Genomic DNA, 14,807 nt, shown 5'->3' with positions numbered 1-14,807 from the left:
TGCAAGAGTTTCCATGAGGTGAGTGGGAACATTTCTCCAAGTGGTGAAGACGGACGTACGAAGGCCATCTACTGTCTGGAACTGTTGTCCATTTTTGTAAACTTCGCTTACCATCCATCCCCAAAGGTTCTCAATTGGATTTAGATCAGGGGAACACGCAGGATGGGCCAAAAAGGAGATTTTTTGTGAAACTCACCTGTAAAATCTTTTGGGGGACACAGACCATGGGTATAGCTTAGGCCATTACTAGGATGAGACACTATGCAAATAAGAAAAAACAGCTCCTCCTCCCTGGCTATACCCCCATGCTCCAACAGGAGGACCTCAGTGCGTTCAAAAGCAGTAGGAGAAGGAGACCAAAAACCAATAGCAATAAAGAAAGACAGAACCGAGGAATACCGCCATCGGGCCGTAAACCATTAGGTCCAAATAGAATAGAACCAACCCCTCCTGCAAAAGACAAGAATGGGTGGGAGCTGTGTCCCCCAATGGAAAAGACGAGAAAAAGGTTTTACAGGTGAGTTTCACAAAAAATATCCTTTTCTCTCCCATTCCATTGGGGGACACAGACCATGGGACGTCCTAGAGCAGTCCATGGGGTGGGAAGACCAGCACCTCCAGAGGGAAAACATCCAATGGTTAAACAGGAACCACAGCCTGCAATACCTTGCGCTCTAGGGCAGCATCAGCCGACGCCAGAGAGTGAAGCTGGTAGAACTTTGTAAAGGTATGTAAGGACGACCAGGTGGCCGCCTTACAAAGCTGCGATATAGAGGCTCGATTGCGCCTAGCCCAGGAGGCCCCACCGCCCTGGTGGAGTGCGCGGTGACCCCAGCCGGGGGAACCCCACCCCGGGACCGATAGGCCATATCAATAGTGGACCGAATCCACCGAGCCACAGTGACCTTGGAGGCCGCCATACCCTTACGGGACCCCGCGGGAACCACAAAAAGGGGATCCGAGCAACGAAATGGAGCAGTAACAGACAGGTACACCCGTAAAGCACGGACAACATCCAGAGAATGGAGAGTGCGCTCCTTTTGGTTCGCCGGAGCGGGGCAAAAGGATGGCAGGACTATGTCCTCATTAAGGTGGAAGGCGGAGACCACCTTGGGCAAAAAGGAAGGGACAGGGCGCAGTACCACCTTGTCCTTGTGGAAGACCAAAAAGGGCTCTTTAGAGGAAAGGGCGGCCAGCTCCGATACCCTCCTGATAGAGGTGACGGCCACCAAAAAGACAGAGAGAAGACAGAACCAGGTTCAGATCCCAGGGGGGCAGAGGAGGGACATACGGAGGGACCGAATGCGCCACCCCCTGCAGGAAGGTCCTCACCGGACCTAGCAGAGCCAGAGAGCGCTGAAAGAAAATGGCCAGAGCGGAGACCTGACCCTTCAGAGAGCTCAGGGACATTCCCATTTCAAGACCCGACTGGAGAAAGGAGAGGACCACCGGAACGGAGAAATGAAGGGGAAAAACGCCTATCTTATCACAAAAGGCAAGAAAGGCCTTCCAGGTATGATAGTATATCCGGGAGGAAGCTAGTTTCCTGGCTTTGATCATGGTCTTCACGACAGAGTCCGAGAAGCCCCTCTTCTTCAAGATGGTGGTCTCAACAGCCACGCTGTTAAACGAAGTGGTTGTAAATTCTGGTGGAAGAGAGGTCCTTGAGACAGCAGGTCCTCCCTGAGAGGAAGAGGCCACGGAACGTGCGCCAGCATCCGAGTGACCTCCGAGAACCAGGCGCGGCGAGGCCAATCGGGGGCGATGAGGATAGTCGAGATTCCTTCTGCCGCGACCCTGCGAAGAACCTTTGGGAATAGAGGCAGTGGTGGGAAGACATAGAGGAGTGCGAAGTCTTGCCACAGAGACACCAGAGCGTCCACCCCGTATGCCTCCGGATCCCGAGCTCGGGCCAGGAACGTGGGAACCTTGTTGTTGAGCCTGGATGCCATCAAGTCCACGTCCGGGGCGGCCCCAACGGTGACAGACGTCCTCGAATACGTCCGGATGCAGAGACCACTCTCCCGGATCCACCCCTTTGCGGCTGAGAAAGTCCGCCGTCCAGTTTTCGACCCCTGGGATGTACACTGCAGACAATATTGGAACGTGAGCCTCCGCCCACTGGAGGATCCTCTTCACCTCCTGCATCACCGGCCGGCTGCGGGTTCCGCCCTGGTGATTGATGTAGGCCATGGCTATGGCATTGTCCGACTGGATCCTTACCGGGAGACCCGTTAGGAGGGGGGTCCAATGAGACAGAGAGGGGAAAATTGCTCTGAGCTCCAATATGTTGATCGGAAGGCGAGCTTCCACTTCTGACCACACCCCCTGAACCATCCGAGCCCGGAGAACGCCGCCCCAACCCAGGAGACTGGCATCGGTGGAGACGACTGTCCAGGAGATTGGGAGGAAGGATTTCCCCGAAGTCAGATTATGAGGGGACAGCCACCACGGGAGATCCATGCGAACCCGAGGAGGAAGGTGGATCCGAGAGTCCAGACCCCTCGATGTCCTGTCCCAGAAAGACAGGATCGCCTGCTGCAGAGGCCGAGTGTGAAACTGGGCAAAGGGGACTGCCTCGAAGGAGGCCACCATAAGCCCCAGAACCTGCATGCACTCCCGGATGGAGAGACACGGGGAATGCAGAAGGCGAGACACCGACTCCCGTATCCGTGAGAACTTGCAATCCGGGAGGAATACCCGGGCTGCAGTAGTGTCCATAACCATCATCAGGAAGGTCACACTCTGGGAAGGTTGGAGAGAGGACTTCGGGAAGTTGATCAGCCAGCCGAACTGTTGCAGAGTCTGAACAGTGATCCTGACGCTGTCTTCGGCCTGGGGACAGGTAAGGCAGCAGAGATATGCCCCTGGTACGGAGAAGCGCCATGATCGGCGCCAAGATCTTTGTGAATACCCGAGGGGCTGTCGCCAGCCCAAAGGGAAGGGCGATTAACTGATAAGGACGGTCGCCAATGGCGAAGCGCAGGAACCTGTGGTGAAATTCTGCGATAGGGACATGCAGATAGGCATCCCGGATGTCCACCGACGCGAGGAACTCCCCTGGAAGAAGAGAAGTAATAACGGAGCGGAGGGATTCCATCCGGAACCTCCGCACCCGCAGGGACTTGTTTAACAGGTTCAGGTCTAGGACCGGACGCACTGATCCCTCCTTCTTTGGCACTACAAAGAGATTTGAGTAGAAACCTGCCCCCTGTTCCTCCAGAGGAACTGGGACAACTACTCCCCAGACCACAAGGGAAGAAACCGCTTGTAAAAGGGCCGAGGCTCGGGCTGGATCCCCCGGAACACTAGACGGAAAGAAACGTTCCGGAGTTCTGGAAACAAATTCTATCTTGTAACCGGAAGTTACAATTTCCAGGGGCCAGGCGTCTTGAACGTGAGCTCTCCAGACATGCTGAAAGGAGAGCAGACAGCCCCCCACCGCAAGCGGTGGGGGCGCCCCTTCAGGCGGACTGCTTGGGAACCGCGGGGCGGGCAGAACTCCCCTGGAACTGTGCCCGCGGGTGCCAGGAAGGTTCAGGCTTAAAGGAAGGCTTCTTGCGGGAGTCCTGAGAGCCGCCAGAGGAGGGGGCTGTCGCAGACCTGGAGGAGGAGAAGCACCGAAAGGACTGGTTTTTAGAGCCAGAGGGGCGAGCTCTGAAGGCGCGCTTTGATCTCGATTGGGGCAGGCGTGTACTCTTGCCCCCTGTAGCGTCAGAGATAATCTCATCCAGCTTAGCACCGAAAAGCCTGGAGCCCGCAAAGGGGAGGTTAGTGAGGCAGCACTTGAGGAAGCGTCAGCGTCCCAGACCTTCAACCAGACCTCCCTGCTCTGCGTGACCGAGAGGGCCGAATCCGCACAAAGCGAGTGCTGAAGTCCAATGAGGCCTCACAGAGGAATGTTGTCGCCTGGGACATCTGGAGGACGAAGTTCATTGTGTCCGCAGAGGCATCCTGCTCCGCGAGGTCCTGATGACGGTGCTGCAACCACACCGAAAGCGCCCTGGCTACCCAGGCCGAGGCGAACGTGGACCGCAGACCTGTGCTCGCCAGAGTGAAGATGGCTTTGGGAAGAGAGTCCAAACGCCTGTCAACGGAGTCCTGTCTGCGGGTCGACCTTAGGAGGAGAAGACCACTGCTGCACATTATCTGCCAGGAAAGGATAAAGAGTATCCATGCGCCTTGTGGCAGAAAAAACGGTGACTAGGGCGTTCCCAAGCCTTTGAAAGGACCTTGGCGAACTCGCCATGAATGGGAATGTGACTGCCTCTGGATTTCTGGAGTGGAAAAGGGGGAATTCCTGGCTACTAGTAGAAGGAGGTTCCCCCTGGATGTCAAAGGTGTCACGGACCGCCGTGACCAAGTCTGCCACCATGGTGGAGAGCTAGGCGAGGGTTCCGGCTCCGTGTCCTTGTCCGAGCCGGACCTTTCCCCTTCAGACCTGCAGTCCCTGCGAGGGGGAGAGGCTGAACACGAGGGGAGGAAGCAGAGTCATCCGAGGAGGGATGCTGCAGCGTACAATGCCTCTTAACGGTCGAGCGTCCTCTGTGGGGGGCACCGGGAGGTGTAGCAGTGCTAACCACAGGCACCGCTGGCGGTGGATCAGTGGCCGCTATGCGTTCCATAAAGGCCATGGCCGCGCGCGAGACTTGGGCCCCTAAGGGGGGGAGGAGGGACTGGGCTAGTTTGGTGGAGAGGGAGGAGGAGGCAAGAGCCACAGGAGCCTGTAACCGATAGTGGCAGTAGCAGACCTTACAGAATCCCAGTGGGACCTGAGGTGTCGCTTTAGATTTTTGGAGAAGCGCTGAGGCAAAACAGAAGCGCGGGAGCTGACGCGATAGGCTCCGCCCCCCAGTCGCGTCACAGATCGCGCTGTGCTGTTCCTTTCATATTGAATTTCTGCACTGTATTATTTCTTGTTTTACCTATGTTGTTTAAGTCTATTGTTCTCTGCTGCCATCTGCTGGCCGGAATTTGTATGCTGCACGCCTCGTTCGTTGTCTATAAAGTTTTATCTCTGGGCGTGGTTTTAGCAGCCTTGGGCCTGGTCACTTCCTGTAGCCTTTTTTCAGTGCTGCATTCTTTGTGACTGGAAACACACACCTTGACTTGTGAAGGCATCAGTTTTTGACCAGCAGTTGCCTCAGCAGTTAGCTTCAGGAAAGACATCCACATGACAGCATCTACTGCATTCCTGTATTGCATCACTGTATGTCACTGCTCTGGATCAAATAAACCCCCGTTTGATTGCATCCTCATGTCTGGATCCATCTAACCTGAGCATCTGCCGGTCCGGTCTGCTCCACTGCTTGGATACGAAGGTAGGCCAGTCACAAAGCCATTATCAGTTACACCTTCATTCGCCTTCATGTGGGGACAGAACAGTCAAAAACTGCCTTAAAGCCTTATACCCCAGTCAATATCCGTCTGAATGTCCAATGCCCGGCTACAGGTTCCCTCAGAGCCCAGTGCCACACTCAGGAACCTCCCCTGCAACAGGCCCACTCCCAGCAAATCTGCCCAGCAACAGTGCATGTCCCATAAGTCTAAGGGGAAGCACGGCGTGTCTGCAGTAGATATACTCTCGCCTGGAAGTCCTCCACTACTCACCAAGCCACTTTCCACATCCTATATTAACCCTTGCTCGCATGATATAAGAACTGTTCACGCACGCGGCGCCTCCCTTAAACCAAACCCCGCAATTCACTCAAAACACCTTGGGAAACTCATCGGGGTGCCTCATCTGAGCCGCACTGCAATTTTCAGCCCCCAATTCAAAAGTTCATTTTCTTAAAGAGACAGCGCACCTTAAATCAAAATGTCTGAAAAGGACCTTGTACAGTTCCCCAGTGATGAAACAAAGCAAATGCAACCTGATACTGATCATTATGAAGAGCTGGAGGTAGAACCCACACTTCCGGCAGACCAAGTCACGCGACCAAGGCGCTCTCTCAAACCAACTATAAAGATCACAGAAAACTATCACACCATGAAAGATGAGCTATGTGACAACCTGGAAGAGCTATGGGAACGAGTTTCCTCCCTCATATCAGGACTTAAGTCCTCCTCAGGCGATGCCACCAGCTTACAAGTTGCCGTCGGGCGGCTGAACGCAGCCCATGAAAGATACAAGAGACTGTCCACACGGTATATAACCTTTCTAAAAGACTCTAATATTGAAGAAGCCCCGTCAGAATTGTGCAAGGCAGAATCAATAGACAGACAAAGAGACGCCATGGTGCTGGACGCTAAAGATAAAGTGGAACTCCGCATCTCTCATTTGCAAGAAACTAGATCACACAGATCGCATTCATCCAAACATTCCTCGCGGTCCTACAGATCATCATGCTCTAGAAGCTCCGCCCTGAGCGACAGATTACTAGAGGCCCGCATAAATGCAGAGCAATCCAAAGTGAGGCGTTCCTTCACCGAAAAAGAAGTCCTTGCGAGGGCAGAAGCAGAAGCCAAGAGGGCAGAAGCCAAGAGGGCAGAAGCGGAGGCAGAAGCCAAGAGGGCAGAAGCAGAAGCCAAGAGGGCAGAAGCAGAGGCTCGAATAAAGATCCTTGAATCAGAGAGGGAAGAGGAAATCGCATTAGCATAAGTAAGACTCCTTGAGCAAGCATTGAGCCAAGGCCTTGATTCAGTCTGCTTACCACCAGAGGAGATAGACGATCCAGCTGATCGCACCAGTGACTACGTACTGAAACAGTTATCTGCACCACCCCCAGTGTGCAGCACTGTCCAAGCCAACAACACTGAAACCTCCAAGTCAGCTCTACCTGCAGGGCCAGCGACACCCACAGCACCCGAGCAATCCAATAACAGTCGCCCAGACGCGCTCTCTCAAGGGCAGTTATTACAGCAAGATGGCTACCAGGTGTTTCCTGGCCTACCTCCACAGCTCAAGCAGCAGTCATCAGAATCTACAGAGGCTAGACCACAGCTCAACCCTGCAGCAACATCATTCTACCCGGAAGCATCTCACCCTTTCACGCCACGCAGCCTATACGCCCCAGGGGCATCACAAGTTGTCATGACAACAAGCAGTGAGAAATCAGATATGTCTGAGTTTGCCAGGTTTATGGTGAGCAGAGAGCTAATTAACACCAGTCTCTCAAAATTTGATGACCGTGCGGAGAGCTTCAGAGCCTGGAAGGCAACCTTCAAAGCCGCCATCGCCAACCTCAACCTAACTGCAGAGCAGGAGCTCGACCTCTTGATCAAATGGCTGGGCCCAGGCTCCACAAATCGCATCAAGAGCCTTAGAACTGTCTATGTGGGACAAGCAGAAGCAGGTCTCGCTGCAGCCTGGCAGAGACTCGAACGCACCTTTGGCAGTGCAGAAGCAATAGAGAAGGCACTATTCAGGAGACTGCAGAACGTCCCCAAGATCAGTCTCAAGGATGTCCACAAGCTTCAGGATTTAAGTGATTTGCTCATGGAACTGGAGCTCGCCAAAAGAGACCCTCGTCTGTCCGGGCTGTGCTACCTGGATACAGCCCATGGGGTGAACCCAATCGTCGTGAAGTTACCATACAGCCTGCAAGAGAAGTGGGCGGCATCAGTCTCAAGGTACAAAAGAGTGCATGACGTCACTTTTCCCCCATTTATTCATTTCTGCAGATTCATCGATGAACAGTCCCAGATGAGGAATGACCCCAGCCTTGACTTCCTGGAGTTCAATACTACAGCCTCAGTGACACCATCATCAAGGTATGAAAGTATTGTACATAAACACAGAGACTTTAAGAGCAGCGTGAATGTTAGAAAGACTAACCTACCATCATCTGCAGTACCCACTGGTAGACAGTACACTACCTCATCAGGAGACAAGGCCTTTAATCGTGAATGTCCCATTCATAAAAAACCACACTCACTGAACAAATGCAGAGGATTTAGATCCAAAACCATACAGGAGCGCAAGAAAGTCCTCACCGAGCTTGGGGTATGTTTCAGATGCTGCGCTTCATTGGAGCACATGGCTAAGGACTGTAAATCCATTATCAAGTGTGAGGAGTGTCATAGTGAAAGACATGCCTCAGCTATGCACCCAACTACACTCACAAGGGATTCACCTGCTGTCGTCACCACCAGTCCTGCTCAAAGTCATGGCGGGGAGCTCCAGAACCACGCTAACACAGCCACTGCTGTTTCCTGCTCATGCTTGGACGTATGTGGGGAGGGCCAGAGTGAGAAATGTTGTGCCCGCATATGCCTAATCAAGGTCTACCCGGAGGGGCTACCAGAAAAGGCAGTAAAAATGTATGCCATCATTGACGACCAAAGCAACCGCTCCCTAGCAGGACCTAAATTCTTTGAAGCCTTTGGAATAAAGGGACCGTCAGAACCCTACATCTTAAACACCTGCTCGGGTCGCATAGAGACTAGCGGCAGGAGGGCACAAGGATTCATCGCTTGTTCCGTCAGTGGAAATACAGAAATACCTCTACCAACGCTGATCGAATGCGATCAAATACCCAACCATAGGGATGAGATTCCTACCCCGGAAGCTGCATTTCACCATCCACACCTAAGACACCTAGCCAACGTTATCCCACCTATGGACAACAACGCCGAGATTCTACTCCTGCTAGGCAGAGACAATGTAAGGGTACACAAGGTGCGTCAACAGTGTAATGGTCCCGACTATGCACCATACGCCCAGAGACTGGACTTGGGATGGGTGGTCATAGGAAATGTATGCTTGGATCAACCAAGAATCCGCTCTTTCAAAACGTACGTGCGTGGAGATGGACGCACAACTTGCATTAAGCCTTGCCCTCATCACTATGAGGTGAAAGAGAAGCCTCCAGACCTCATACAACCACCTGACGACATTCCTCCCTTTGCCGACAACTTGGGAAGATTAGTCTTTCACACAAGCAAGGACGATGATAAAGTAGCTTTGTCAGTAGAGGACAGAGAATTTATCAAGATAATGGACAATGAGTTCCTTAAAGACGAAACCAATCACTGGGTTTCTCCATTACCCTTCCGAGCTACCAGGGTGAGACTCCCGAACAATAGGGAACAAGCTCTGTCTAGATTTAACTCTCTTCAGCGTACCATGAACAGTAAGCCTGAGATGACAACAACCATGCAGAACCAGCTCCATCACCCACGGAAACCTAATCAAATTAGGGTTGTTTTCGACTCAAGTGCCAAACATCAAGGTGTATCTCTTAATGATGTCCTTCTCACAGGTCCTAATCTGACTAATAACCTAGTTGGAGTGCTGATGAGGTTCAGAAAAGAGCTCGTTGCCATCACCGCTGACATTGAACAGATGTTCCACTGTTTCGTAGTCAGAGAGGACCACCGGAATTTCCTCAGGTTTCTGTGGTACAAGAATAACGACACCAACGCAGAGATGGCAGAATATCGAATGAGGGTACACGTATTTGGAAACGGCCCTTTACCTGCCGTGGCAACTTACGGCCTTCGGCGAACTGCATTAGAGGGAGAATCCAAGTACGGTAAAGATGCCAAAGACTTTGTAGAAAAGGACTTCTACGTAGACGATGGACTCAAATCACTACCGACTGAAGAAGCGGCTATCGATCTGCTCAAAAGGACTCAAAGTATGTTGTACCAAGCTAAACTTAGACTACACAAAATTGCTTCAAACAGCCTGGCCGTTATGAGGGCCTTCGAATCAGGCGATCATGCACCAGGATTCAAGGACATTAACTTGGGACTGGACAGTCCACCTGTGCAGAGGAGCTTGGGCCTCAGATGGGATCTCTCAGCTGACTCCTTCGGTTTTCAGATAAGTTGTGCAGCCAAGTCCATTCAAGATCAGTTGGCGGAAAAAGGTTGCACCTGGATTTTCAATCCTCCTCATAGTTCCCACATGGGAGGCTCCTGGGAGAGAATGATCGGCATCTCACGCGACATCTTAAATTCTATGCTGAGGGATGTAAACTCGTCAAGACTCACACATGAGACTCTAGTCACCCTTCTTGCCGAAGTTTCGGCCATTATCAATTCAAGACCCCTTGTGCCAGTGTCTATGGATCCTGAAACACCAGCCATACTGACTCCGGCTATTCTACTTACCCAAAAAACTGAGAGTACGCTAATACCTAGTGGAGAATTTACTCATGCCAACATCTATCAAAAACACTGGAAACGTGTACAATACCTAGCAGATTACTTCTGGAACAGGTGGCGAAAGGAGTACCTCAGTATTCTTCAAGGAAGAAGAAAATGGCAACACAACAAACCAAACTTGAAGGAAAGAGACCTTGTATTGATGAAAGAGCAACAAACCGAAAGGATTGACTGGCCTATCGGACTAATTTCAAAGGTTTTCCCTAGCAAGGATGGCAAGGTCCGGAAGGTGGAGTTGAAGATCTTCAGGAAAGGCAAGCTTAAAACGTTCTCAAGACCAATCAACGAACTCATTTTAATATTGCCCATTGAGAACGTCCCTGATGGGTGAACAGGACTGTATCAAGCTTCGCAGATCTTCTCCATTCCAAGTTGGAAAACAGGACTATCTATGTTTGCATTCTAACATGTTTTCTTTTACAGGTTGTTTATATTTTATGGACATTCGTCATAGTGAAATCCCCAAAGTGAATTTCAGACGGGGAGTGTGCTGTTTCTTTCATATTGAATTTCTGCACTGTATTATTTCTTGTTTTACCTATGTTGTTTAAGTCTATTGTTCTCTGCTGCCATCTGCTGGCCGGAATTTGTATGCTGCACGCCTCGTTCGTTGTCTATAAAGTTTTATCTCTGGGCGTGGTTTTAGCAGCCTAGGGCCTGGTCACTTCCTGTAGCCTTTTTTCAGTGCTGCATTCTTTGTGACTGGAGACACACACCTTGACTTGTGAAGGCATCAGTTTTTGACCAGCAGTAGCCTCAGCAGTTAGCTTCAGGAAAGACATCCACATGACAGCATCTACTGCATTCCTGTATTGCATCACTGTATGTCACTGCTCTGGATCAAATAAACCCACGTTTGATTGCATCCTCATGTCTGGATCCATCTAACCTGAGCATCTGCCGGTCCGGTCTGCTCCACTGCTTGGATACGAAGGTAGGCCAGTCACAAAGCCATTATCAGTTACACCTTCATTCGCCTTCATGTGGGGACAGAACACGCGCAAAAAAATCGCGGTAAAAAAAATCCCGGTCTAAAAATCGCGGTAAAAAAGAATCGCATGCACGGGAAATATGACAAAAGGCAGATCCCAGCTCCGAAAATGGCGCAGCAGCATGGCGCTGCGAATAGCCACTGCCCCAAGAAGGAATCCAGCCTCCCTCTCACCCAGCAGGCCCTCCCTGATCCACAGGTAAGCCCTAAAGCACCGTGTCACAGTGTGAGCACGGGGGGAGGGGGAGTTTGCAGGAGAGCCGTTGTACTTATCTGAGTCCTGCAGTCTTCACCCTCTGTTCCGGACCAGCATGGGGTCACCTCTTCAGTCATCTGGCACAAGGAGTGGCAGTGCACTGGATAGAGGGCAGGACTAGGTGACCCTGGATCTGGTAGGCCACCGGAGCTGCAGGTCGAGCCCGGTTCCACGTATCTTCTGGGGGGAAAGGGAGGTAGCCGGGGGCGTCCATTCGACCCCGGCGCTCGCTCCACTGAGAGACCAGGGACGCACTTGTGTACTGTGGCGTTGTCCTGTTGAAAAACCCAGTCGTTACCACACAGACAGTCATGAGGAATGCTCTCTGCAACATCTGGACATAGCCAGCCGCCTTTTGACGCCCCTGCACTTCCTGAAGCTCCATTGTTCCACTAAAGGAAAAAGCACCCCAGACCATTATGGCGCCCCCTCCACTGTGGCGTGTAGAAAACATCTTAGGTGGGATCTGCTTGTCATGCCAGTAACGTTGGAAACCATCAGGACATTCAAGGTCAAATTTTTTTCTCAGAGAATAAATCTTTTTTCCACCTTCGAATGTCCCATGTTTGGTGCTCTCTTGCAAAGTCCAAACGAGCAGTTCTGTGGCGTTCAAGGAGACGAGGTCTTTGAAGACGTTTTTTGTATTTGAAGCCCTTCAGTCTCGGATGCCGTCTGATGGTTATGGGGCTGCAGTCAGCACCAGTAAGGGCCTTAATTTGGTTCGAGGATCGTCCAGTGTCTTGACGGACAGCCAATTGGATCCTCCGGCTCAGTGCTGGTGAAATTTTTTGGGGTCTTCCACTTGACTTTTTTGTTCCATAACCCTCAGGATCATTTAAGAAATTCCAAATGACTGTCTTACTGCGTCCCACCTCAGCAGCGATGGCACACTGTGAGAGACCCTGCTTATGCAGTTCAACAACCCGACCACGTTCAAAAAGGGAGAGTTCTTTTGCCTTTGCCATCACAACGTGTGACTACCTGACAGAAAATGACAATGAATCCACATCTTTGCACAGATTTGGCCTTTTAAAGGCATGTGGTCCTAAAATTTGGATCAGCTGAAAAACAGCCTATTTCAGTTTAATCGTTATTTTTTATTAATTGAATGCTCAAAAAATGTTTTGTCTCACTCCCATTTCTTCTTGTTGCATGTTGAAGCTCTACTTGGAACCTTGTTAAGATCCAACAATGTAAAATATGATTTTTTGCCATTTTTCAAGTGGTCTTAAACTTTTGATCAGGACTGTACCTCGGTGGGTATTTAAATATGGCGGCCGCTCGCGAGCACCATAGCTGCTGGGTGCAGTTTTAACCCCTTAAGGGGGGTTAAAGATATGACGTACATGTACGTCATATCTTGACGGGACTTAAAGACCCATGACGTACATGTACTTCATGAGGTCTGGGGGAAGATTGGGGTGGAATCGCTGCACCATGGCTGCTCTTACCGGCAGGCAGCTATGCCGGGAAAGAGCAGCATTGTGCAGCTCCACTCCCCTGCAGCTCCAAGCGCTGCGATTGGATGATCAATGTGTCGGTCACATCGCAGCACAGGAAGCTGTCAGCAGCTGCGGGGAGGGTCGGGAGGAGGTCAGGGGACAGTGGCCGGTGCTGAACTGGTCAGCACCGGTCACATCCGAGGTGAGGCAGGGGACATCAGTGTTTTGGGTCCCCTGCCAGCGCTGCGATTGGCTGAAACAACGCACCAGCCAATGGCAGCACTATAGCTGCACAGGAAGAGGCAGAACGTCTCTGCATGCAGCCATTCTAGCTAGTGACTGCTTGCAGATAGGTTCTGTGCTGCTGTGGCTTGCGCTGTACCACCACTACGAATTTAACGCCTTTGCTGCTGAAAAGAAGAAAGAACAATTTTTTTTTTCATTTGCAGCTGTTCCAGATCTACTCCGTTCCTGTCCCTTGCCACCCCCCGTCCCCCCCATCCTTTTTTTTACGGGCACCATTTGGTCCGTGCACTTTTTTGGGTATTTTTTTATTATTTTTTTTTAACCATTTTCCAGCTCTGCATCACTTTTTCTGTGTGCGAGCTGTGACCGCCAAGTGCTTTTCAGTGCATACCTCCCTGATCAGCACCTGGGGATTATTTGTGCTGATTTCTTTGCAAATTTTTTTCATATTTAATTTTTTGGGGTTAAAAAAGAACTGGTAGTTAGGGCTTTATATAAATATATATAGAGTTATATATTTCTATATATATAGATATAAGTAACATTTTTAGCCAATGTAGTAACGTTTTATACGATCTGTGGTGCTCTGCAGCACGCACAATCAGTAGTGTGCTCAGTAGCATCTGCACATTTGAGGGTTTTTTTTTTCCACCTTTGTGTGTGAAAAAATACAGTTAGTTGTAGTTAGTTTTAGTTAGTTAGTTTATACACAGTACAGACCAAAAGTTTGGACACACCTTCTCATTCAAAGAGTTTTCTTTATTTTCATGACTATGAAGGCATCAAAACTATGAATTAACACATGTGGAATTATATACATAACAAACAAGTGTGAAACAACTGAAAATATGTCATATTCTAGGTTCTTCAAAGTAGCCACCTTTTACTTTGATTACTGCTTTGCACACTCTTGGCATTCTCTTGATGAGCTTCAAGAGGTAGTCCCCTGAAATGGTCTTCCAACAGTCTTGAAGGAGTTCCCAGAGATGCTTAGCACTTGTTGGCCCTTTTGCCTTCACTCTGCGGTCCAGCTCACCCCAAACCAGCTCGATTGGGTTCAGGTCCGGTGACTGTGGAGGCCAGGTCATCTGGCGCAGCACCCCATCACTCTCCTTCATGGTCAAATAGCCCTTACTTTCAAAGTTTTCCCAATTTTTCGGCTGACTGACTGACCTTTATTTCTTAAAGTAATGATGGCCACTCGTTTTTCTTTACTTAGCTGCTTTTTTCTTGCCATAATACAAATTCTAACAGTCTATTCAGTAGGACTATCAGCTGTGTATCCACCTGACTTCTCCTCAATGCAACTGATGGTCCCAACCCCATTTATAAGGCAAGAAATCCCACTTATTAAACCTGACAGGGCACACCTGTGAAGTAAAAACCATTTCAGGGGACTACCTCTTGAAGCTCATCAAGAGAATGCCAAGAGTGTGCAAAGCAGTAATCAAAGCAAAAGGTGGCTACTTTGAAGAACCTAGAATATGACATATTTTCAGTTGTTTCACACTTGTTTGTTATGTATATAATTCCACATGTGTTAATTCATAGTTTTGATGCCTTCAGGGTGAATCTACAATTTTCATAGTCATGAAAATAAAGAAAATTCTTTGAATGAGAAGGTGTGTCCAAACTTTTGGTCTGTACTGTATATCTCTATCTCAATTTCAGTTAGTGTCAGTTTAGATTTCAGCACGAACGCACCATCTGTGTACGTGCATTTTGCAACCACTGAGCACCGATCAGTAGTGTCCATTAC

The sequence above is a fragment of the Bufo bufo genome, chromosome 2 (genome assembly GCF_905171765.1).
Source record: "Bufo bufo chromosome 2, aBufBuf1.1, whole genome shotgun sequence".
Lineage (NCBI taxonomy): Eukaryota > Metazoa > Chordata > Amphibia > Anura > Bufonidae > Bufo > Bufo bufo.
This window is presented reverse-complemented; position numbering follows the sequence as displayed.